Consider the following 27,748-nt stretch of genomic DNA (forward strand, 5'->3'; position numbering starts at 1 on the left):
ATCAGAAGCATATTTAAAACTGGAATATAATTTAATTTTAGGTAACACTTTATTTCAATCGTCCACTTTAGACATTCTACTAACAGTAAGTAACTTTGCAACTACATGTCAACTAGCAGTCATTAGAGTATTAGTAGACTGTCTGCTTAATATCTTCTAACACTTTATTTTGATGGGTCCACAACATACAACATACTGAGTATGAGAAACTTTGCAAGTATATGTCAACTTATTCTTCTAACGCTAAACCTACCCTACTGAGAGTTAGTAGACATGTAGTTGCAAATTAATGAGAATTAGTTGACATGTAGTTGACATGTAGTTACAAAGTTACTTATAGTTAGTAGAATGTCTAAAGTGGACTATCGAAATAAAGTGTAACCTAATTTTATTCACATGTGTTTCATAAACACATAAACCTTTCTGGATTACAATCCGCCATCAAAATGATACATTTAATTATTCTAGCTGCTGTGAGAAAAGGCTATAAACGATCTGCCACCTGCAGGATCCTCACATACGATACCCTACTAGCCGGGACAACTTCTTTATGTTTACAGATGTGAGGTAATGACACAGTGCCATGCTCGAATTTCCCGCGGAAACCTACTCGTACCACTCAAATTAGAAAACATTATTATAAGCTAACCATTGTGAATCGGGCTAAAGTAAGGCGGTAGTTTTGAACACTGGCTGGTTATGTACTTGCTCAAATATTGATGGCGCCACAACCGTGTCCTGCGAAAGCTAGCAGAGGTCATCGAAGCACGCAGACTTGAAGTGAACAAAGCCAGCCCGGCAACATCATACCAGCCTATTAAATTTGTCAGACAAAGGGGAGAGGCACTAAGCAGCATTGTACAGGAGAGGTCCCTGTCACCTGGAGGTGAGTGGGACATGAGAGCTGATCTTGGTCGCCAACTGAAGTTCCCACAGCAGATTGCCATAACATCTCTTCGACCTGACATTGCAATCTGGTCCACCACCACAAAGATTGTCATCATGGCCGAACTAACTGTGCCATGGGAAGATAGGATGGAGGCAGCGTTTGAGAGGAAAAGGGAGATCATGCAGAGAATATGCAGAGCTTGCATCTGCATGCACGCAAGCTGGGTGGAGAGCATATACCTGGAGGTTGGCTTCAGAGGCTTCACCGGAAACCTCCACACAACAATTCCTTAAGGTGCGTCTATTGTATTGTTTGGTAATTATCGATGTGAATTGATGTGAGACACACGCTGTGAGATCCAAGACAAATTTTGGAAAGAACTCCAACAATAAAGTGTAATTGGATTGAATAATTGAATTGAAAAAGTAATATTAAAGCTAACAAATGCCTCTAGTTTTATTAATTTAACAGACCTTTGAAGTTTGGGCAAAAACTTGTGGAAGTGATGTGTTTTTGTGCATTTTATTTTTTTATATGGTGATTGCGAAACATGAAACACATCAGTTACATGATTTTATGGTGAAATGTATATATTTTTTAATGTTAATAGGGTCAAGTTTGATCAAGAACAATGCACCGTGACTTTAATTCAGCGTAAGCGGTGCAGCAAAAATAGCGGCACTGCCGCTCACGCTCTGCTCCTGCTCCTGCTCCCTGTGTGAATGCACAAATGCATTTGTTAACATGCGCGCTGCTCACGTGTGAAGCCCGTTTCAAAGGCTTTCTATTTTTAAAAAATGTTGGACTTTTTTAATTTATCAAAGAATGCTGAAAAAAAGTTGCGCCGGTTATAAAAAAAGATTAAGCAGCACAGCCCTTAGAGTTCTTGAAGGAACTATTAATTATTCTGTTACTTATTGACCATTTTGAGGAAGTCCATACCGTACATGGAGAGACATGCAAAGATGTTGAGTGACGTTATTAAAAGAGTCAGTAATGCAAGTGTGGACAATTTTAATTGGTGTTGAAAATGAGGGCTGGTCAAGTGTTAGAATAAAAACCACCTGCGTCCTGTTCCTCATCACTCCTGCCTCAACACAGACTCACACAGCATCTCTGATTCTGAGCAGCAGATAAAATGGTAAGTCAAAATAAGGGTTTTATTAGAGGTGTAACAATACAATCATGTCACGATACGATACATCTCTCAATAATGAACTCACGATCATATCATAATATTTTAAGCCAAAATAAAGTTATTATTATTACTACTTCTATATATGGTAAAATGTTTAAAAATGCTGTTGCTTTGCTAAATTTGTTATGGACTTGGATAGACTTGAACTTGTTTCTGGCCCCCTGTCACAGGACAGTGGTGATACCGGAATAAAAATATGAATGATTCTGAAGCTAAAATTTGTTGCACCCTTCTGTTTTGCACTCTGTCACTGACTAAATGCATATAAATAAATTATGTAGGACCATTTGGTCCCACTTTATATTAGGTGGCCTTAACTACTGTGTACTTACATTTAAATTAATCATTTGGTACAATGCACTTATTGTGTACATACATGTTTTTACATTGTACTTATATTTTTACAAATTCCTATATGTAATTACATCTGTAATTAATTTCTGTAATTACATTTATAATTACACTGTTGACCCATCCCTTACACCTTAACCCACCCTTAAACCTACCCATATCACCAAACCTGTCCCTAACCTTACCCGTATCCCTCCTCAATAGCAGCAAAAGTGTTTTGCAATACAATATGAACACAATAAGTACATTGTACTTATTTTTTGATGCAAATACATAGTAGTTAAGGCCACCTAATATAAAGTGTGACCGATCATTTTTACTGGTAAAATCAGACGTTTGGCATTATCAGGACTGTTATATTATATACAGTACTTTAATGTAGTACTGAAACTAAGTAAACTTTTCTCGCACAGCACACTCACGCTTTCAGACCTCATTCGACAGGCTCTGCCACCCACTCACACACTTCTTTCATCCATCCGCGTTGAAAAGATATGCAATATTATGGTTTTCGTCATATTTATATGAATCTGTGGACCGGCCACATTGGCCACCGGCCCACCGGGGAATACTCCCGGCCAGGGCTGGACTGGTAATCGGGCATAACGGGCATTTTCCCGGTGGGCCGACAGAATTTTATTTATTAATTTTTTTGCCAAGGACCATCACGCAGGGACAGCGTGCAGCCAGTGGCCCATTGGTTTGTCTCCGGTATTGATAGCATAAAACACCCAATCACAATGCGCTATAGACGGAGCGATGAAGTGTTTTGCTCCGCCTATATAAAGATCACTTCACCCCAACTTCTTCCTCGTCTGCTTCTCCCACGTTTTCACAGCAGCTTTATCAAGAACAGGCTTGCTCTGCGGTGAGTGATGCGGCGTAAAGAGCCAGGAGGAGAGGAGAGGAGAGCAGTTGAATCGGTAAAGTGCTTGATAGGGACTCGCACCGGAGGCAGGCATCTATCCTGTGCGCGCGCCATTAGTGCAGAATACACAAACACTTCTTAATAAAACGTAAATTCGTCCACCGCGATTTTTTGGCCAAGTCATGTCAAGAGTGTTCATAGAGGTTTCCATGGGCCAATGCGAATAAATCTAGATTTAAATTAGAAAAGACACGATATTGTCAGACCTGACGTTTTTTTATTATCCAAAATAACTAGATGCAATGATACATATCTACACTACCAGTCAAAAGTTATTGAACAGTAAGATTTTGAATGTTTTTTGAAAGAATTCTCTTCTGCTCACCAAGCCTGCATTTATTTGATCCAAAATACAGCAAAAGCAGTAATATTCTGAAATATTTTTACTATGTAAAATAACTGCGTTCTATTTGAATATATTGTAAATTGTAATTTATTCCTGTGATCAAAGCTGAATTTTCAGCATCATTACTCCAGTCTTCAGTGTCACATGATCCTTCAGAAATCATTCTAATATACCGATTTGCTGCTCAAGAAACATTTATTATTATTAATGAATTCTTTGATGAATAGAAAGATCCAAAGATCAGCATTTATCTGAAATAAAAAAGCTTTTGTAACATTATACACTATACCATTCAAAAGATTGGAGTCAGTATAATTTTTTTGTTTTGTTTTTTGGGAAAGAAATTAATACTTTTATTTAGCAAGGATGCTTTAAATTGATCAAAAATGATGATAAAGACATTTAATGTTACAAAAGATTTCTACTTCAGATAAATGCTGTTCTTCTGAACTTTCTATTCATCAAAGAAACCTGAAAAAAATTATACTCAGCTGTTTTCAACATAATAATAATAATAATAATAAATGTATTTTGAGCAGCAAATCAGAATATTTGAATGATTTCTGAACGATCATGTGACTGGAGTAATGATGCTGAAAATTCAGCTTTGATCACAGGAATAAATTACATTTTAAAATATGTTCAAATAGAAATAATATTATAATATTTCACAATATTAGCAGAAGAGACTTCTTTAAAAAAGAAAACTCTTACTGTTCAAAAACTTTTGAATGGTAGTGTATAACATACATACATACATATATATATATATATATATATATATGGTGGTGGGCCACCAGGACCAAAAAATGCCAGGGCCGATTTTTTTTTGTCCCAGTCCAGCCCTGCTCCTGGCACACCGCTATCTGTACACCGGGGCTCACTTAGTCCTAATAATGCTCCTATGTCATAATAATAAATCATCTAAAACACTAATCATACTAAATAAGATGCAGTATGATGATTTAAATGTTTGCGTTTTCACTTTGAGCCATGCCACTCCAGCGCCTCCATGCTTAAGGCCCCGATATACTTCAAACAAAGTTTGTTTTCGTTCTTTGTTTGGGGGCAAAAAGAAGTTAGAAAAGGCTGAGCAACAGTATACTGCAGTGTTCCTCAAATCTTTCCCTGGAGGGCCAATCCACTGCAGAGTTTAGCTCCAACCCTGATCAAACTCACCTGTCTGTGATTTTCTAATGATCCTGAAGACACTGATTAGCATTGTAAAAATAGAATTAGCTCTTATTTATATGTAATAAATTTGATTAGCTCTTCATTGAAGCTTTTATTTTGAATTTTAGCTTTAGGAAATCGAATCATAGAGATTCAATGGATCTGATTAATTGGTATTAATCAAAACGTATAATTTATACTTTCTTAACGACTCGAGCCAGCGAGCATTAAACCAGTATATTTTAGCAATTCTGTTTATTTCGTGGCCACGATAACAATACAGAATTCGTTGGGAAATTTTGAGCAACAGGTAACACGATCTTTGGCAAATAGTTTCAAACTTGAAAAACAGCACCAGCCCACTCTTTATAAATGAAACGAGAGTTTATTTGCTATTCTATGATACAATACTAACACAAAACATACACACATACACACGTTTTGAAGAAAGTTTAAGGTTCTAAGACCTGATGAAGTCACAAACAGAGGCTTTGACTTTACTCTTAAAGATTAATTCAAATCAGCTCAGCAAATAGAGATGGTTTGTTTGGTTACTTGCGTTAAGTTGACTTGAAGGCTGGCTTGCTCTCTGGATAGTTGCTTGAGGGAATCCCGGAGCTGATTTTGCACTGATGTGTCGTTGTTGCGTGACCTCACTCAGGGAATCCCTTTTGGATTGGTGGCTTCCTGGCAGGGCGCGAATGGCAGGGCTTTGAAGTTCTTACGCTGCAGGCTTTGCAAGTTTCTTTGGTCAGAAGTTGACAGAGTGTTGAAGTCTTGGATGGTCAACCTGATGTTAAGGCTGTAGGCTGCAGGTTTTCCAGCAGCAAAGGTTTTCCAGCAGCCCCGTTGTTCTTAGCAGCCCAGTTTTTTCTTAGCAGCAGCAGCGCAAGTTTTCCAGCCGCAAAGGTTTTCCAGTGGCCCAGTTTTAGCAGCAGCAGCTGAGCTTTGTGTCACAGAGTTTTAACAGGCTGGATTCTGTCCATCCACTAAAGGCATCTTCCAATCAGATTGTCTCTACAGGGCGAAGCCACGCCCCACACGGCTTCTTTCCGTGCATATATTAAAATAATGCTTCGTCCATCATGTGGGGGATATTTCTAATAATTGGTTATAAAAGTATTCACCATTCATACGAAACTGGACATTGACATAACATTAATTCCAACTTCCTGCATCTGAAATACGCTTTAATATGATACTACACATGGCAATCTATTCAAAAGAAAGTTATCGAAATAAAGCACACCACGCATAACACAAAACACCAAACATGTTATTTGTTGATACACTTGCTTCAATAACAATGGAAATAAATGATTGTCTTTAGAGATCATTTGTGTAAGTTAGTGTTTCTTTTGTTGCAAGAGAAAAGTTGAAGACTGAGAGGAGCACGCAGGAGTCATCAGACAGTCATGTTACAGATCTCGTGGTTTTGGCGGCCTGAGGGCAGTCAGTTACTTTAATGGTCCTTTTCCTGTTTGAATGTATGGATCCCTATATTTTGATTAGGTCACGCGGTTGCTCCACGGGTTGCAAGAAAGACTCTTGCAGTTCTTTAACACAAAGGAGCTTTGTTTTTCCTGATTAAGTTAGTCATTGTCATCCGTTAACTAGTCTCATGACCGCAGATGGCTGGTAGAGGACTTCTTTTAAGGACTGTGCTGTTTTCACAATAATTTTGTGTGTCCGTTTGTTGAGGTCCTACAGCATGTTCAGGTGTGTTTGATTAGGGTTACAGCTGTAGGAGTGAAATTATTTCCTTTATGAAAATAACTCCTCGTGAAGCCATAACTTAGGAACTCTTACAATGCAAATGTCAGACCACAAAACAAACTCTTCAATCAGGCTTTGATCTCTTTGTGAAGCCAAACACCAAGAAACCCTTACAATGCAAATGTCATGCCGCAAGACAATAAACTTTCTAATCAGACAAAATGATCTGAGAGAAAGACCATTTGATCATTGGTCCACTCACCCATCCTTCCCCCCTGGGCTCATGGTACTGGTCACTGAAAGGACTCAAGTTGCTACTCTTACATAAATATTTACTATATCTTAAGAATTAATGATCTTAACCCTTTCATGTTTGGTATCATTTTAAAGGTCTCGGTGCGATGGGTAAACTGGTCTCAATTTCACAGCAGTCACTTGTATTATGAGAAATATTGGAAACTTAAGTTAACTCTGTGCTTCTTTTGTGGGCGGTCTCCTTTCAAAACCTGATAAACATTGCTCTACACCAGGTGTGACCATTTGGGGCACGAGAACAGCTCCTACTGAGGTTTCTCATCCCGCATACACAGATCTAATCTGTTTAGGGGCAGAGAATAAATGTTTATGGGCCTTTTGTTCTGGTAGTATTTAAGGGTAAGTTGCAAATCAGTCGGGGCGATTCTGTAGCCAGAATGAACCCATAGTGTGGTGTGTCTCTACACTCCATACTATGTATTTTCTAAGGTCTGGTATGCATCATTTACTCTTAGATTAATCTTTGAGAATTTGATGTTCTGTATTGAGATGATTTGATATTTTTTAATTTGTTATATAATTGGCGTGATACAACTTTACCTGACTAATAATAAATTGTTATATTTGATTTAATTCTGATCTCCTCTGAAATCATTTTTTCCTGTAGATTAGAGTTGTAGTCTAGTGTTTCCACAAATCTGCGTCCAGGAGGGATCATACTTAATGTACAATCAATATCTGTGATCAGTTTAATTATAAATATTGTCTAAATTTAATGATCACTTGAAATTGGAGTCAGATCAAGCACGAAGTTAGACTAAAATTGAATCCTAAATCCTAATAAATTCATAAACGCAAGTAAAAGACCGAATACGCATTAAACTTTCGACCAGGCCGCTGGATTCCGTTCTTTGGACTAGCGGGTGGATCCTTACACAGCTAAACTCTGCAGGAAAGTGGATCTCGTGGGACAGATTTGAGGATCCCTGGTATACTGTTTTTGAACATTCCAACACCTGCTGCTGGAGGTGGGCTGTAGATGAAGCACTAATGGATGAACCATGGGGAGCACCATGAAGGAGACTTTGGATTTCTGACTGTCATTGGCTTAACACGGTGTAGCTCTAGTGGTTATAGGAAAAATACACTTTTTGTTATGAGTATGCAGGCGCAGCTCACTTAAAGGTATTATAACACTCTGCACCCTCTGAGTAAGTTCAGAACTGACGAGTTTGTGCCGTGCGTTCACTGTTGGCCGAGTGAATTGCTAAGTGATCCCTGGTCCCTAATGAATGAAGAACTTGAAAGTATGGGATTTTCAGAATAATCAAATATCTAAATTAATATACAATCGATGTCTGTGTTCGGTTCTTAATTATAAATAGTGTCTAAATTTAATGATCACTTGAAATTGGAGTCAGATCAAGCACGGAGTTAGACTAAAATTGAAACTAAATCCAGATAAATTCAGAGGCACAAGTAAAAGACCGCATTAAACCTTCGACCAGGCCGCTGGATTCCGGTTTTTGGACCGGCGGGTGGATCCTTACAACAGTAGCATTTATTTGGTGTTAAATGGAGGAATAACTTTTATTTTTCAGTTAGGCTCACCTTTAGCTGTCACAGTAGTCCAAAAATATTCGATACTCTCTCAGAGGCACTGTGTTGGATTCTTCTTTATAACTGCAAATTGCCGCACGTGCTTCATCTTCTCAACGGTTTTCTGCTAGTGGATCATACAAATGCAAAGCCGGACCGCTGCATATCGGCACTGAAGCACACCTTCGACGATTTGGGTGTTCCTCTTTCTGAGGAGAAAACGTTAGGCCCGTTAAAGTCCTTGAATTCTTAGGCATCACCCTAGATTCGAACCTTATGCAAGCCTCACTGCTCTTTGAGAAATTAAATCGCATTAGAGACGTCATGAGAAATGCTCAGAAGTCACCCAAAAGTCTTTCCAAAAGAGATTTGCTGTCTTTGCTAGGCCATCTTAATTTTGTGATACGTACAATTCCCAGAGCAGGTCTTTTATTTCCAGGCTGCTTGACCTCTCCAGGTCAGTTGAAAACCTTTCAATATATAGTTACCTCAGATGCAGGCTGCAGATCCGATCTCAGGTTTCTATTCTCTGCTCCTTGATAACTGGAATGACATCTCATTTTTCTATAATGACGATCTGGAGACTTCTGCAGCGCTCAAGTTGTACACAGATCCTATGGTTAAATTTTTGATTGATTTTAAAGTTGTGGTTGCATGTGCATTAAGCATTCATTATGTTTAATGCATCTTTGTTCATTTGTTATTTCTTTCAGCTCATTATCTGACAGAATCACTCTCCATTCTCCACTGTTTCTGGAGTGAATTCAGACTATAAAAGTACGACCATCAGCTCAGAGACACCATCATCTACTGATGAACATCTTCAAGACACAGTCTGATTCAGGTAAGATCATGTGTTGTGTCATATTGCCTCGTATATATTATTTAACGTAGTTTTGGGAGTCTTCTTTCAGTTCCTTGTCAGAGCCACTTTTCATTTTAGGGGTTGTGTTCAATAATGAGGTGATCAGCTCTTGTAATTGTCGTTATGATTGCAGATCATGTTATCTCATGTATGAGTTCATATATTGTTAACTGAATATGTGTCTTTCAGCCTCTGGTGTCACTGATTGTGTAGTTAATCAAACTAGTTTCCTTTCATTAAAAGTCTGTGCTATTTCAGTTTTACTATCAGCACTGAATGGAATAACGTCACAGATTTGTTTCCTAAAGAAAACAGTTCACAAAGCAGCAAAAGAATTAGGAAAGTCAGAGCATTTGTGCTTTCTCTTAGTGTTTGCAGGTTTCTTATTTGACCGAGGAAGTGAAAAACACTGTGAACAATAAACTAGAAAGCATTTTAGTGTACTCGGGTAGTTGTGCCAGAACATTTTTTCACTCAAATGACCCTTTTTCACAATTTATTTTTTCAGCCTTGATTACAGTTTAACAGTCATTAAGTCATTTATATGACATTGACTGAGTGAAACTTTGATTGTTTAATTAGTGTTGGAGCCGAACTCTTGTCTAGTCTGAGTTGGATAATGTACGCTCTTCATCTGCTTCTGTGGATTCCTGCAGGAAGAGTCAGTTTATTTTATTAGTCATTGATGTTATTGTGTTCTACTCACCGCTCTCGTCTTATTTCAGCGTATGTTACAACTGTTGCTCAATAAACAGCATTCACTGCAGCTTCCCCAGCCGTCTTGATCCTCACATCACAGTAAGATCTCACTATTCAAGTTAGAAATGTTACAGTTAAACTTGCTACTAAATGGACTAAAAGTTTATTCACTTTTGTTTGTATCTGAACGATGTTCTCCATCAGATCAACAGTGTTTGGATGTGTTTTTACGGTGTGGAGTTGATGGAAAACATGATGCTGAACGTTCTCCTTTGACTTCTCTGTGGAACAAGAAACAAACCAACTGGACAAGTTCTGTCATAAATGTAAGTTGTTCAGTATTTATTGCTTGTTTATTGAACTATTTTATTAAAGCAGTGTCACACCAGCAGTTGTGCTGAAGTACTGAATATTCAGAACAACAACGTTGAAATAAAACATTTTAAAATATTTTAAGTTAACCTTTATCCTTTTATAATGTATGTGGGTTTTAATATATAATGTATTTTGAATATTTTACAGGGATATTTAACCTAAAAACTAAAATCCTGTCATCATTCATTAACCCTCATGTCGTTCCAAACCTGTAAGACTTTCTTCACATTCAGATCACAACTGAAGATATATTTAATGAAATCTGAGAGATTTCTGTCCCTCCGCTGACAGTCAACACAGAGTTCATAAAGAAACCCAGATGAATTGAGCGGTTCAGTCTGCATCTTCTGAAGAGACTCGATCGATTTATATGATGAACAGATTTAATTCAGGCTTTTATTCACAGATAAACATGAATCAGCGCACAGTAGTCACAGCAAACAGAAGCTCAAGCACACTTCCTTGTCATTGGAGAATCAGTGAGGATCATTTCACAGCACATTTGAGATCCGGAAGAACCAATGAGGTTCCCTTTCAGTCAGTCACGTTCGACGTTACGTTATAGTGACTGACGTAAGTGGGATTCGTTTCCGAGGGTTACATACATAACCAAGACGTTCTGTTTATGTTTGCTGATCAGTGTAAATATGTGAATAAAAGCCTAAATTAAATCTGTTCACCAGATAAAGTGATCAGATAAACCTCTCAATTCATATAAATTAGTTTAATGAAGTTTTTTGAAGCATCAATCTGACTGTTGTGTTGACTGTCAGCGGAGGGACAGAAATCTCTCAGAATTCATTAAAAATATCTTTATTTGTGTTCAGAAGATGAACAATTTTTCCAGATTTGAAACAACATGAGGTGAGTAAATGATGACACAGTGTTCATTTCTGGGTGAACTATCCCTGTAACATCACACACTCCACATTTGAGTGGCAACATTTATACAGAAGAAACATGTCAGGCCATCTGTTTTTACAAATAATACAATTTTACATTGAGAAATTAAAGCATTTCTTGCATATTAAATCTAATAACTGGTTTGTTATTTAGTGCTTCCTCTCAGGAATTTGTGAAACAATGGCACAACATAACATCAGCATCAATGACTCAACTGCATCAGATCGTGATTTATTCTATAGGGAGTGGAGGGAGTTTAGAAGGAAACAATATTATGCAGAACTTGTATTTATCCGTGTCCTTTCAGTCATTGAGATCCCAGTCATGATCTTAACTCTGATTGGTTTGTGTTTCCTTGTCAAATCCCGGCCTGCTGCTTCAGTTTTTGTTAGTAATTTGATACTTTCAGATCTCATACAGGTCATTTGTATGTTAATAATGGCAGCAGAAACAAAGACAGAGCATCCGTATTATGCACATATCTATTCTTTGATTGTGGGTCTGTATTTTATGGCATGTGTAGCTTTTGAACGATATCTTCTGGTTTCTCATCCTATCTGGTCTAAATCTCATCATTCACTCAAACTCTCCTGTTTTATTTCTGTGATCGTCTGGTTTGTGCCTCTGATCTTTGCAAAAATAAAGCCCCCTCGTATTTATTTTAAACGTCTACCCCGGTGTATAGCGTTTTTAATTCCCTACCCCATCATCATTCTCTGTTTTGCTGGCACTCGTCGAGGTCTTTCTCGCTCAATATCTCTGACTGCTCTGAAGCGAAAATTAATTTTGGGCAGTTTGTTCCTGGTGCTGTTGACTTACACATTTCTCATTCTGCCTTTTGTGATTATGACATTTATTGTACATTTTAATCACTATAATAGTTTTGTTGTTATAAAATTTTACCGCTGTGCACGATTGCTCCTGTATGTGAATCCACTTGCTGACTGTGTGCTGTATCTGTTCATGAGACCTGATGTTCATAATAAGATGAAGTCTGTTCGCTGCTGTTGTAGACGTCAGAGATCGAATCACAACCAGGACGAACACTCTGTAGTGAATCCACAGAACAGCTGCTGTACTGTAGTGTGCTGTATTTCAGCTCAAGAGCCTGCATCTCATTCACTGAACACCTGCAGCTCAGTTTAACCTGCTGATAAATATAGAGCTGAAAAACACTGCGCTATATTTAATTTTACATCACAAGCACAATTAATTTCTAGTTTAATGCTATTATATTTGTTTGTTAGCTGATTTTCCCTATGCATGTTCATTTCTCGTGCTCATTTTAGAGAAATAATTGCAATATTAAACTGATAGTTCACTCAAAATGAAAATGTAATTTATGTCAATGATCAAAACATTTTTGGGGGTAAACTATTCCTAAAAACACCTGTCTCAGATCTCTAATATCAGCTCTTCTGATGTTAAGTGCATGATTAAAGTAGAGTATATTAGAGGTGTACTAAGTGAACTTTATAAAAGTATAAAATATCAAGCAGCACTAGAAAATAACACGGCAATCTGAAGAGTTTGATAAGCAGGTCACTGTAATACTGTTGTGTGTTTTTGTAGAAGTGTGTCGTATAGATGACTGTATTGTTTTTGTATATTAAAGAGCTGTCTGTTTCTGCTTCTACTTATTTGTCTAATAACTGTTGATGGTGATGTGACGTAGTGATTCTAGCTGTGCCGTTAACTCAAATCATACTTCACAGAACAGCACAAAACAAACTAACCACACTCTTACAATTGCAAAAACTGTCTTTTTTCGATAACACTTTACTTGAAGAGGTGTGCATAAGACTGACATGACCCCTTCATAATCATGACATGACACGTGTCATGAATATGAAGGAGGGTTTATGCATGTTTATGACAACTGTCATGTCATGAAGTTATGTCATTTTTAATTCAAAGATGACATTGTTTGAGATGTCTTTATGACAACTTGACATAAACCAAGACAACATAACCTGTCATAAATCTGTCATAAACATGACACCGCAGATTAATTATCAAACTTAAGAAACTACTTACTTTATGGGTTAACATTACATTAAACTCTCATGAGGTTGGTTGACATTGGCTGTCATGAGGCCATTATAATTTGTGTCGAATATTTTTCTGATCACTTTTATTCAGTGGAACAAATTGAATTTGTCATTAAAATGTCATTAAGTGTTAATACTCTGTCAAATTATTTTATAACAACGTCATGAATATTTTTCATTTCATAATGTTTTTTTTTTTTTTATTTCCTCCAAAAGAAGGTCAGATAATAGACAATTTCAAATGTTGTAAAACAGATGAACAGGTGTTAGAGAAATACAATAAATCATCCAATAATAATAATAATAATTAAAATGGATAAAATGATATTTTATTGCATTTGAAGCGCAATTCACCCAAAATTAAATGAAAACAGTACAATGGTGGGTTAAGCCATGTCACTGCAAAAACAGTTAATTACAGCATCCTGTAAATCTTGACATGCTTTATACATCATGGATAAGTCTACCTAAGACACCATCATAATGGCGTACACCTAACCAGTGGTGCCACTCTATCATTTTGAGGTGAGTTTTCAATGACTCAGGAGTATGATTTCCTCTGTGACGCCATATTTCCCCGTGCACGCTCAATATGCTGAGTATGAGCACCAGTCCCTGGATCAACAAAGTGTCTTTTATGGCAGACAGAATACTGACGATATCCATACTGGGAAAGCTGTCTCTTGTAGGCACGCCATTCATCAGTAAGGATTGATGTTCTGGGTCTGATATGTTGTTGAATTTGGCTTAGAATTGTTTTCCTTGACGAGTCTCAGAACGGGTCTTCTGGAAATACCATCAACCTCTAGCATCCCAAAGACCCACTGGCGTTCACGACACCAAGTGTTGCCACATCGGCCACGATGGTACTAAAAAATAAATAAAACAAGATAAATTCTTTAATAAAGGTTGTGCTGTATTTTTTTTCAATCACTGGAATCCAGTCCTTTTGGACAGTTAATAGACTGATCCTTCTTATTTGGCTTGATAACAAATAATTGTCCAACAGGTGCAAAATGCATTTTTATCTCTTAAATTTTTCCATTTTCATAATTCCAATTCCTTAAAACAAAATATTGTTCTGTACAAAAGCTGTCACATAGTACAACATAAAATAAATATTTTGGATTGTATTGCTTTTTAATAGAACATAGATTAGTGGAATGCCACCCTACCCTGATTTTAATATTTTGTTCACAGACTTATTGTCACGAATCTGGTCTGCACTTCCGTCCATTCACCACCAGAGGTCACTCGCTCACCACATGGACTTTCATACCACACACCACATGGACTCCATCTCCCATCATCCAACACTGATCACAGCTGTCACCAATCACTCATTGCACTAATCACACGCACACCTGATCCCACGCACATACTGATCACACACGCTTTATAAGCCTTAGACTTTCTCTCCCTCGTCGCCGAGTATTGTATGTGTTTACCGCTCCCCTAGCCGTAGCTACACTACAGAGCTCCTGTTGTTTTCCTAGTTTTCCCCTGCCTGTTTGGTTTGTGTTTTCCCGTGTTTGTTCTAGCCCGTGTTTCCCTGGATTAACCCTTGCCTTGCCGTTTGGACTCTGATTGCACCCCATTGGATTCTAGCCCGTGTTCCCTGGATTATCTCTCTGCCTTGCCCACTGGATACTGTTTGCCGATCGTCGACCTTTGCTTGCCCTAGGATTACTCTTTGTCTTGTCTCTGCCATACCTGTTTGCCATTGTTTCGACCCTGCCTGTACGACCACGTCTCTGCCTAATAAAAACTTGCACATGGATCCGCACGTCTCGTCAGCCATGTTACACTTATTGTCTGATTATAAATTAAGAGTATATTTATTTCTTAATATATTGTATGTTTTCAAATTGAACAAACATTTTTTTTTTTCTTTTCCCATTCATCCCATGTTAAAACACTGCCCTTAAATTTCTCCCAATATTAACACTTTGCTATCTCTAACCATTTATACTGGTCTGTCATGCTTGTGAAATTAAGATCATACTGTTTGTGATGTTGTTGTGGCTCATTTAGTGTACAGTACCATCTTTACAATACACAGTTTTGCATTTGCAATCTCAACAGAGAAGACTGATGAGTTTTGTCTCATAGGACATACACAGCAGACTGGCACTGCACTAACATGACAAAACTGATACATGTGAAGTAGGGATGTTCATTTTAACCGTTAACCGACCGATAAGAATTTTGACCGATTAATACAATCAGTTAAACGGTCACTTATTTTATTTTTTCATTAATTTATCAAGGTATTTTAAAAGGTTTAACGCATGGTTAAAATAAGCTACGCGTATAAAAAAAAAAATAAAATAAAACTTTTTTAGAGAGAGAGAAAAAAAACCATAAGTCGCATTTTATTATTTCATTCAGAAATAGGCAGACGCGAATTACAAATATTATAATAAACACTGTAAACATAGCTAAACCCACGCAGGAAAAGCAGATTTCTGCACCACACGTTACATAACCTAAAGTCAATACAAACATTTACTTGACTTGGTTATTTGATAACTTTGTGTCAATAATGACATTTAACTTGGTCACTGTCACTATGTTTCTAGGCATTATTCACAGCTATAGCAGGAATGGAAAGAGGTTTGACTGTAATTACACATTGAGACCAGGAGAGAGGTGAAGAACATGCGGATGGCATATTCACGTGGGCCTGCGGGGCCGTGATGCATGTGCCCTTGAGCTCATCAAAACTATTCATTCATTTCTCAAATGTTCACTTCCGTTAACTAATAGAACGGTGAGTTTTATTCTGTGGAAGAACCCCACCCCCCCGAAATTCAGGATTCTGTGTATATCTTGAAATTTTTCGTACTGCCCCAATAACAATCGGTTAAGTTACCTTAAAAGTACAATTTTAAAAGTACAATCTTTCCCGACAGTAAAAATAATAAAGAAATTCAACAAATCGCTCACGGGGACATGGAAAATCGACACAGCTCTGCTAATGGTAACTTGATTTTAAAAAAAAAATCTACAGATATGATTGAATACATTTAATAAAATCTTTTAAAAAACAAATAAATTTCTATTATGCACCAGGGACACATTACATCAACAGAATTAATAATTTAAAATATAGGCCTATCTCTGTAAATGTGTCACGGTTTCATTCATTTTTAACTTCGCATTGTTCTCCTCATAAAGCCTTTAGGCGGGTAAAGGTCTGTGGTTGATTGGCCAAAGAAATTGTTAAAACTATAACGTCTTCACGCAGCAACCCAATACACAGAAAGAATAAAGTATATAATTTCACAAATTACACACAGGGACATTTCAGTGAGCCTGGGAGTAAATTATACTCGAAGTTAGAGCCATGTTTATTGTAAATTAACAAAAACAATCTGTGAAACATTGGCTTGGTTTGGCGGTTGGGCGACCGCTCCGAAGTTCTCACATGAACTTAACTTAAACTCAATAACTTTATCATTACGACTCTCTCCCGCTCCCCGCCTGCTTCATGACCGCCTGCCTGCAAGTGCCACTGGGGAGGAAAACAAAAATTTCAGCGGGACAGAAAGTTAGAAACTCAAGAGTGTTTATAACTACAAAATACTCTAAAAATAAAACCTTTTAAAGGCAACCAAGCAAAATTTACACTTATATTTGACCATTAACCTACCAGCGTAACGTCACTCTTGAGTCTTTCACGACAACTCTCTTCCCGCCTGCTTTACCGCCAGTGTACTTGTGCTGCCCGCTGCTGGAGTAAAACTGGAAAATAACATTAGAATAAAAGAATAAAATGTGTAAAACAATTAAGAAAAATGTATATGTGCGTTTAAATTTCTACTTTCGAATTTAACTTTTGTCTTTCTTCTCTCAGATGGTTTCTGCTGCCTCGCCTTTTTCAGCACGACAAAAAATTACCGCCTTGTGTAATATGAACTTCTATCGACCAATCAGCGCTCTTGTCAAAGCAGAATTTCAAGCGTGACCAATCATTTTAAACAGAGACATAGTGAATGATTTAAATAAATTTAAATGTTGAGCTCATAGCACTTAAAATATTAATTAAAAAGGTTTTTGCTGCCAAATGAGTAAGTTAAACACACCTGTTTAAGTTTTGACGCCAAAACGTGGTATTTTAAGTAATTTCAAGTTATTATAACTCCATTTCTTTATTAATGACAACATTGGGGTTTACAGTGTAGGGCTGTTACCAATCATATGAAATCAGCATCTACAAAATCGATCTTCATTTACACAGACAGTTCAATGTAGCTGAAATGCATTTACACTGCATGCAAACAGAATAAATAACGTTGTGAGCTCGGTGTTTTAAAATATGAAATGTTGGGAAAAATGCAAAGATAGGCTACTATGAAAGTAAACCGCCAGTAGGTGGCAGCAAGTGACTGTCTTAATTAAGGAGTCATTGACGCATGCCTTCAAACGATTTGTTCGGACAGAGAACGAAGCAAGTGCCTGTTCTTATGAATGGACCACTGAATCATTGACTCAAATGATTCAAATTCAAAAGCGCAACATGTGCAACTCTTCTGCTGTGATCTTTGTTTGGAACTATTTTCATTAATCAAATGGAGCAAAACAGTCAAAGTTCACAATATATCCTTTGAATAAATTCAAATTCAAATATTGAACTAAAATGTATATTAAAGGTGCAGTGTGTAATATTTACGAGGATCTATTGACAGAAATGCAATATATTTTGCAATTTAAGCAATTTATATCTACATACACCGCGGGTCCCCTTACATGGAAGTCGCCACCATGTTTGTACAGTAGCCCTTACAGGACAAAAAGAGCGCGTTTCATCACTGTTGTTCTTGCGAATAAAACACTGACACAATGATGAACAAGTAACAATAATATTTGCAATAACATATCGATTTATTGAAACTAAGTAAATATAATTCCTTAATTTACCTTTGTAAAGAAACCTCATTGCTGGCTACTCTTTGCTGTCTCAAACTACAACATCTTAGCCCTGTGTCGGCCACCGTAGCTTCTCTAAAGGGAGGGTGAGCGGGGGACTGAGCCGTTGGATGCAATTCGGAACCTCAACCGCTAGATGCCGCTAAAATCTATCAGTAGCTGTGCCCATAGCATGGCATTGTTGTGGATTATTTATGTAGAATTCAGCACTTATACATCTTCTAAAGACACCAATCTCAGTTTACAACAATTAATTGAGTATTATGAAACGAAGGAATATGTTGTCACGATATCCCGATGCGTATTTCGTGACTTAAACAGGAGCGCGCGAGCCATACTGTATGTGTACAGGCAATTCTTCAGTTTGATCACCTTATTTCATTACAGAACAGCGAGAAAACTATACAATCAACATATCACATTAATAAGCATTAGAATTAGCCAAAGCTTAAAACGTTAATTATGACTATAGGCTGTATGATTAAATTAAAGGTTTAGGGCAAACTTGTTCATTTTTTCATGCACTGACTTTATGATGCAATCCTCTATAATTGCATCAAATTTAAATTGTTCAAATAAAATAAGTATTTCCAGCCCATAGACGACAATTAAAAATAAGTTTGATCGAGTTATGTTCTCTGTGATTGCGTGCAACGATTGAATGTCATTATACTGTGAACAAGAGCAATGTAATAAATATAATTCAAAAATAAACAAAATAGGTAACACTTTATTTTAAGGTCTCTTAAATAGTTGCTAATTAGCATGCATATTAATAGAATATTAGCCATTTATTAGTAGTAATTAACCACATATTAATGCCTTATTCTACATGACCTTGTTCTACATCCCTAATCCTACCCAATACCTAAACTTAACAACTACTTTACTAACCATTAATAAGCAGCAAATTATGAATTTATTGAGGGAAAAGTCGTAGTTAATAGTTAATAAGTGTTCCCTATTCTAAAGTGTTACCACAAAATAATATTAAAAATCTAATTAAATCAGTCCAAGTGTTCATCTGGCAGTAATTTGAGCTGCGTGCTCTTCATTGACCTGACGTTGACAGTCGCGTCGCTCAGATAGGCTCATGTTACACATTAAAATCACACATTTTCAGGGAACTTCCTTCTCTTGGTCATGTCGCGTAACTAGGCTGTATGTTATAAATATAAAAACGAAGTTACATTTTTACGTTTCTTCTGTATGCAGTTGTCATGAAACAGAAACTCAAGATCCAATTGCGAGTGAAATAGATAGTCTTTATTAGACAAATCCAAAACGCAGCCACAGCAGTGTCCAGCTCAGGCAGAGGAATCACTCCGACCAGTCCTCACCCTCCAGGAATCAAGAACAGCAAGCAAAAACAGACTCAGGAACTAGAAGGACTGACAGAGAGCAAGACGGGACATGAGCAACAATGATCTGACAACACACCACAGAAACGCCAGCCAGATACAGGCAGTGCAGACGAGCTACACCTGTGACCGCTCTGATTACCTCGTAAGGTGCGCGGTAACTAGGCAACGCTGACAAGCACAATGAGCGGACCCACACACACAAGGAAATGAGCACACGGATCCATGAACCGTGACAGTTACAGACAAAAAAAGGACAGAATTTAAATGAAGTTAAATGAGTTGTGATGTAAGGCTTAATAAAGACAAAGACAGAATGCCAAATTAACCCAGCTAGCTTAACTGTGTATATGCAAACTTCCAAACACATCAGTGTTAGCTATCTGACCCCATAGATGTAGCTTGTTGATAAAAAGTGTAATGCAACAAATTAAAACCAAATTATGACATGAGTCCGGGCCCTGCATTTCTTCCTCTCACCACCAGAGGTCACCATCTCCCGTCCTCCCGGACTCCACACACCTGTCACTTATTACACCCTCAGCTGTTTCCCATTGTCATGGACTATTTATACACCACACTCCTGCTACTCTGCCTGGCTTATTCATTTATTGTAGCCGCTGTTTAATGTGGTGGATACATGCACTTTGTTGCCGTCTTATGTATCCTGTTCCTTAACCTGTTTTGTTTTTACCTTGTTGGCCTTTTGTTTATTAAAAAGTAGTCTTACCTGCATTTGGACCCAGACCTGGTGTTTCCTTATTGCGCCAAATTACACAGTGCTAACATTTATCTTAAAACATATTTAAACTAAATGAATGGTTACTGTTAATTATTACCTTCTTCTGCATCCGCATTTTCATTCTCTTGCATGTCTTCAGCTGTCAAACTTTCCAATGCTTCCTAAATTGCCTATTCTTATTGTTGATGTTTTTGTAATTTTATTTTATCTTGTTTAATTATTTTGGTGGTAAGGGTCATCACGGGGAAACGTTATAACCTTGATTGTATAAAGTGTTCTGTTAAAGCTTGGGGAAAAAAATGATAAATTAATATAAAAAGTATATATACTTTTCTGCAGATGACAACAAAGAAGGGATCCGATAAAGACACCAAATGTAAAGTTGTGTGCAGTGCAGAGGAGGCTGACCTGATGTTCAAAGAATTCCATTCAAGCAACACAGGCGCACATTTTTGGACAGTTAAAAACAAGAGATGTCCTTTCTCAACGGTACTACTGACCTGGCATGTCAGCAGACATAGAGAAATGGGTACGCTCTTTATGAAATCAATGCATTTTATTCATTTTACAATGTATACAGTAATTTAAAATACATTCATATGATAAATGTTTGAGGTATCACAGTGCACAGTGTGCCAGAAAACGAGAAAAGACAAAACTCAAACCAGACATACTACATACCAATCAAGGTACCACGTCCATATTTCTAACATATTATTAATCTTTAATTAAATGTGCATTTGTATTCATTTCTTTGCATACCTATAACAATAAATATTTTATAGCATGAATATTAATAATAATATTAATACTTTCTTCCATTTTTGTCTGGTTTGATGTACCAAGGTTCCATTTGAACATTGAACATTTGACTTAATTGGAAAGCATTGAAAATCAGACCAGCAATATCAGTACATCCTTGTTATTATAGATTACTGCATGAAATGGGCACAGGCGTATCCCCTAAAATCCAAGACCTCTGAAGAAGTGACACATTGCATCTTAAAATTAGTTTATCAGTATGAAGTGCCCAAACGGATCAAGGCAGAAAGTTTGTCAACACTGTAAGCATTTGCATTCATATTACACAAATATAATAAATATAATGCATATTTTTTTCTGTGCAAATGACAATAATAAAAATAAAATAAGTTAGATCAACTTTGTTAGATCAACACTGAAGTCTGCAAAAAGCTTGAAATTAAGAGGAGTCTCTGTGCCTCAGACAAACGGACTGGTGGAGAGGCTCAATGGTACCATACAGAGGTGAAAAATGCATCCACCACAGCTCATATACATGACTAGTGTGTTATTTGGACACCATACAGTCACAGATTAACTTTATTTGTACAGATTTCTGTGTGTGTATATATTTATTCATATATATTTCAATGGTAATTTTTTGTATTTACCTTTATATTTTGAATGTTGTTAGAGTCCTTGCCAAACTGGTGGAGGACAAGCCAAGTTCCTGGGACCAATATTTGGATGCGATTATGTTTCACAAATAAGCAGCTCACAACAAAGTTCTCACCATTTTTTCTTATGTTTGGGAGAGAAGCCAGATAATAGGGGTGTGTGATATTGACAAGAAATAATATCTCATTATTTTCTGGGATTTTATCGATAACGATAATTAGACGATATTTTGGTGAGTGTGTTATTGTGCTGGTAACTTAAGGATTGCCGTGGACAGCTGACTCCTAAAGTGTTTGATATTCTTCAAATTCTGTGCGGTGGTCAGTTCACACCGATAGAAATCTTTTCCAACAAGTTTAAACTGATTTTTACATTTTATGGGCATTTTTACCTTTATAAAGCCATTTTTTCTAAAAGCGTCCATTATCTTTTGAGTCAAATTCTTACATTTAATCAGTGAATTAGAATAATAAGACATTTGGGCTGACATGAATGCATTTAACCTGCAATTACAAATGCATAAATAATGTTTTGATATATTAAACATAAAACATTGAATACTGATGTTTGAAATTATTTAAAACATGAAAAAAATTTTTTTTTAAATTAAATTTAATTAAAAAGTCAATAAGTGGCAGCAAGTCACTGTTAATAAGTGAGTCATTGTGATTGAACCGAATCATTTAACGGTTGATTCATTCAGGAACGAAACACTGTCATGTTGCTCAGAGACGCAAAACAGTGCTGTGGCTGTGTTTGGAATGATTTTTGTTGGTGAAATGGTGCAAAAACGTAAGTCTCTTTCTTAACTTCTTGTTTATTGAACTGTCGTAAAAATTTCACACGAAGAGTGCCGTTTTTCTCCAAAAATTACCATAATTACAAATGTGATATTGATTAACTATATGAAATGGTATAAATATATAAATTTTCTGCCCCCATATCTTGAATTTGTGATCATTCTGAATGCATTTGAATAAACTGAATCATGCAGTGAAAGCACACTTCACGTAATGTACGCGTGCACTGCACTCTGTAGGGGTGTTTTGAATGGTTTTTGCAAAATACTCGATAATGATAAAATGCCATGAACAAATTATGGAGCTGGTAGAGAAAAATCACATGACAGAAGGCGGCGGCTGCGGGTGTGAGGGACTGGTTAGGCATGTCTTCTGTTTTGCATATTTGTGTGTGCACATGTTTTGTATGATTGTTTTGTTTACGTTGTAATATTTAGTTTTTGTTTTTAGAACCCTTGAAAATGAGATGTCACATCTGAAGGGGCTACATTTTGCTGAAATATTTGTAGTTGGACAATAAGTGTGACATACGTAGAATTTAAAAATAAAAAAAAAGTAAGTGTATTTGTATGATAGCACTATTAGTCTGTGCTTTTTTTTAAATTATTTTCATTTTCAGTTTAGTAAATTTAACTTCTGCTTTAAAAGCATTATTTTTGTTTTTAGATTGCAATGTTAGAATGTAATGTGATTTTAACCCCTTTTGCACATAATATATGCCTACATGCTTACATTCACTTTATTTGTTTAATGCAAATACAAAATACCGAGATATATACCGCATATCAGCCAAAATATACCGAGATATGAATTTTTGCTCATATCAGCCAGCCCTAATTTAAGCATGTTTAGCTTAGCTAGTTAATGGAGGGATACCTGCTGCCGTCAGAGCAAGTGTGATTTCTGCATTCACGCGCTCCTCAAATGCTCTCATTTCCCGAGTTGTGCTTTTAAGTCGGAATGTGAAAACAGCACGCTCGCGTTACTACAAAGATTTGTTGTACTTGTATTATTAGAGCTTTATTATTTTTCACGTGATGCTTCTTACATTCGTTTTGGAGAAACAAAGGACAAATATTTTAATCGATCGCTCAGGCATGGCACCGAGATCTGCGTTCTCGTTCGGTTCTAGTACATACCGGTGCCATATTGGTACTTGGTTTCGGTACCCAACCCTACTTCTGTATGGGATAAAAAGGTCATTATTAGTGGTCACAGAATTTTATCTTTATTTCTTGCATTGGCAAGTTTATATCTTGAACTTTCTTTTTTTGCTTTTAGTTAGAAATGGGCTTCCACATGTGTCTCTGCGGCTACTCACGGGAATGTTGTTAAATCTGACACAGAAACACTGAAGAATCAGGATAAACCTTAAACCCAGCATAGAGGGGTTCAGTGAATGTGGTGTTGAATGTGTGTACGTGTGTGAGTGTGTGTGTGTCAGAGACGCTGTAGAAGGACAGATTACCGCTGACCAGTCCAGATACACTCCTACTCTATTAGAGGATGAAGAGCGAGGAATGTCAGTGCTCTTATTATTGTGCCAGACAGTGTATATCGTATCACAACAGTAAAGATTCCAGGACTTTTCATTGAGTCCAAACCAACAACCGATTCCTCCCTTCCTGTTGATTCCTTTATATGACACTGCTACATGACCCGAGCCGCTCCATTCAGTCTCCCAGTAACAGCGTCCAGTCAGACTCTCTCGACACAGAACCTGCTCAAAGCGCTCAAATCTCTCTGAATGATCAGGATATGGCTGATTCTCTTTCACATACGTTGTTTTTTTGTTCCCTTCAGAAAGGATGAGTTGAGTGTGAGCTGTGTTTGGATCCAGTGTGAGATCACAGGCATCTGGACACAGAAAGGCATATCAAAACTATCTATGACATTATTAAATATTGTGTATTAAATAAGGTGTGTTTGTGTGAGTGACGACTTACATTTTCGTAGACCTGGTGTGATCCTAAAATGTCCTCCATGGTCCAAACTGAACATATATATAAACAAAAAAATGTTCATGGAATTCATGACTAATGCCTTTTCAAATGGTTTTTAACTATTGTGTAAAACGGAGTTTCCCAAAAAGGGGTTAAACATAGACACATTTTCTGAGAGATACATCTTAACATCTCAAATCTTTGGTGATATTGGATTGATCTGGTTGGTGTTAATTTGCTATGAGGGTACTCTGTGATAAATTGGATATCATAGATTATACATGATAAAACCTTTGAAATTTGTGACATTTAACAGACATGTTTTCCTACATTGATTGTGTGTTGAGTGCTTACACATTCGAATGGTTCAGAAAATACAAAACTATAATATATCTATAAAATAAAATATATTTATAAAAAGCCACATTATTCTTAAATTGTTTACTTTCACTGAGTTACACTGTATTGCTTCCAAATGGGAAAGCTGAAAAATGTAACTCCATTTGCGATATGATTTACACACTGATTGTAATATTATAATAATTATTTGTAACCACTCAACTCAACTTACTTGAATATCTGCAGTTTATAGTTTGGATCCTGCAGTTTGTGTTTGAGCAGCTGGACTCCTGATTGTCCTGGGTGATTGTAGCTCAGATCCAGCTCTCTCAGGTGTGAGGGGTTTAAAGTCAGAGCTGAAGACAAATAACCACAGCCTTCCTCTGTCACCATACAGCCTGACAACCTACAGAAAGATTGAAGGTCTGAAATTTCATTCATGTTTTTGTGTTGGAGTTTCATAGCCACTGGTCACTGTTCTTTCAGTATGTTCTTTCAGACATTGAGCAAATCACCCTTTTGTGATTGAATTACATATGTTACAATGCAGTTGCAGTAATCACAGTAGTCACAGTTATTGTCAGTATTATTCACAGTAAAAACACAGTAAGATAAATGTTGATGTTGTTATAGAGAGCAGTTTTGCATTACTCCAGTCTTCAGTGTCACGTGATCCTTCAGAAATCATTCTAATATGCTGATTTGCTGCTCAAGAAACATTTCTGATTATTAGCAGTGTTGAAAACAGTTGTGCTGCTTCATATTTATGAAGAAACCATGATACACTAACATTTAAATGTTTTGTGTGTGTGTTTTAAATAGAAATGAATGCGAATGCATTGGCCGCTCGATCGTACATCAACGTCGCTGCCATATTGGTCCGGGCAACTTTCCATAACTTTTGTATCGGGACAGGAGGAAAGGTACCCAACTCATCGGCAGCTTGGGAACCTACAAACTGTCGCAAATAAATAAAAACAGATCTGGGGGTATTACCTTTCACAGGTAAGTTTTTTGATCATTATAACATTATGTTGACAGCTTAATTAGCCACCAGTGTCAAACTATAGCAATATTGCTATTTAGATGTGAAAGCTGAGACTTTAAGGAATCATCAAGTTTAATGAACTCTTATTAAGTTTTAACATATATTATAGTTTATATCATAAACTAAATTATGTTATGAGCACAATGTGTACAGTGAGGACTTTGACAAGACTATCAATACTAGGAATGTAAATATTTTATGTTTAATATAAATTATTGTTTTTTCATTAGAACAGTAAAATCCCATATAAAACAATGCATTCTGGGTAATATTTGTTGTTTTTGAGAGAGAGCCTTCTGCAGTATACTATGAATTAACAGCTCACAGTCGACACTCAGAAGCTGTGTTTAAAATCACACCCTACACCCTCGTTCACTATTCCCTACATGAGTTTACTAATATAGTCCACCTGACAGAGAGAATGAAAACTAATGATTGAACACGGCCAATGATGAACACCTGCTGTTAACAAGCAGAATCACAAATAAAAGAGAGCAGGAAATAAAACTAAAACTGACATACAGCCTTAGATGAAATCAACTGAAATAAAACAGCAGAGTATGATTCAGCTTCACAAACAGCATTGCCATCTTCACGCAGTTTGACTTTATTTCTGTCATATATCTACAAACATTATTTGAAAATTAACAGAGGTTTAGATGTTTTATTGAAAATATTTCGGTAACACTTTATATGAAGCCCATATTTATAATACATTATAAGGGTATTCTTAAGGCATTAGAATGAATCCATAATGCATTATAAAAAAACTTGTTATATCATCTTATAAATTATAATACATTACAATGCTTATGCATTTGTGGTTATAATTTAAGATTATGATTATAACACACAGTGAACACCATATTAAATCTACTTTTATGTTTATAATGGACTATACTATATATCTTGACATTGTTTATTTAAGATCTGCGCAGTATCTTACTACATATTGTAAGTGGTTAGGCGTGGAGTGTTATTTGAGTGTTCCCTGTGAGGCTAATATTAATTTTGATGTTGGCTAATTAATAATTTCAACAGAAAAAAACTACATGTCAACTAACTCTCATTAGAGTGTTAGTAGGCTTAGGTTAAGGTTAGGGTCGGTAGAATGTTGACGTACTTGCACAGTTACTTATAGTCAGTTTGTCTGTTGGGAAACCAATCAAAATAAAGTGTTAGCATAATAAAGTGTCAACGAGAGGTGAGGCGTGCGGATCCATTTACAAAGCTTTATTAGTCAGAGACATGGTCATAACAGGCAGGGTCACACAAATGGCAAACAGGTATATAGAGGGCAAGGCAGAAGAGTACTCACGTGAACGGGCATGGTCTCCGATCGGAGAACAATATCCAGAGGGCTAGACTAGAGGGGTAATCCAGGTACACAAGCAATAATCCGGGCAGGGGCGAACAGAGTCCGAGACAGCAGGCAAAGGGTTAATGCAAGATACAACGGCACAAATCAGAACACGAGGAAACAGGCAAGGCAAGACTAAGATAACTAAGTGGGCTCCGTAGAGTAGCTATTACTGGGGGAGCGATAAACACTAGACAATATGGGAACTAAACAAACACAGAATGGCTCAGTAAAGTAGCTATCGCTAGTTGAGGGATATATGCAGAACTAAACACAGAGCTAAACAAACACAGAGCTAAGCATAAAAAGAGCTAAACACAAACACAGAATGGCTCGGTAAAGCAGCTATCGCTAGTTGAGGGATATATGCAGAACTAAACACAGAGCTAAACAAACACAGAGCTAAGCATAAAAAGAGCTAAACACAAACACAGAATGGCTCGGTAAAGCAGCTAT

At 36.8% G+C, this 27,748-nt stretch overlaps 1 protein-coding gene and 1 pseudogene across 1 annotated transcript in view; one reads left to right on the forward strand and one right to left on the reverse strand.

Moving 5' to 3' along the window:
• Nucleotides 1-1,925: 1,925 nt before the first annotated feature.
• The window catches only part of LOC131534024 (mas-related G-protein coupled receptor member A5-like), a 115,155-nt gene continuing 89,332 nt past the window's right edge, over nucleotides 1,926-27,748 (forward strand). The window contains exons 1-2 of the mRNA XM_058766613.1: nucleotides 1,926-2,030; nucleotides 9,169-9,299. The gene's annotated coding sequence lies outside the window, so the exon portion shown is untranslated. The remainder of the gene's footprint in view (nucleotides 2,031-9,168; nucleotides 9,300-27,748) is intronic.
• LOC131536028 (protein NLRC3-like) overlaps nucleotides 21,002-27,748 on the reverse strand; it is a 31,455-nt pseudogene continuing 24,708 nt past the window's right edge.

This window comes from Onychostoma macrolepis, chromosome 03 (genome assembly GCF_012432095.1).
Source record: "Onychostoma macrolepis isolate SWU-2019 chromosome 03, ASM1243209v1, whole genome shotgun sequence".
Taxonomy (NCBI): Eukaryota; Metazoa; Chordata; class Actinopteri; order Cypriniformes; family Cyprinidae; genus Onychostoma; species Onychostoma macrolepis.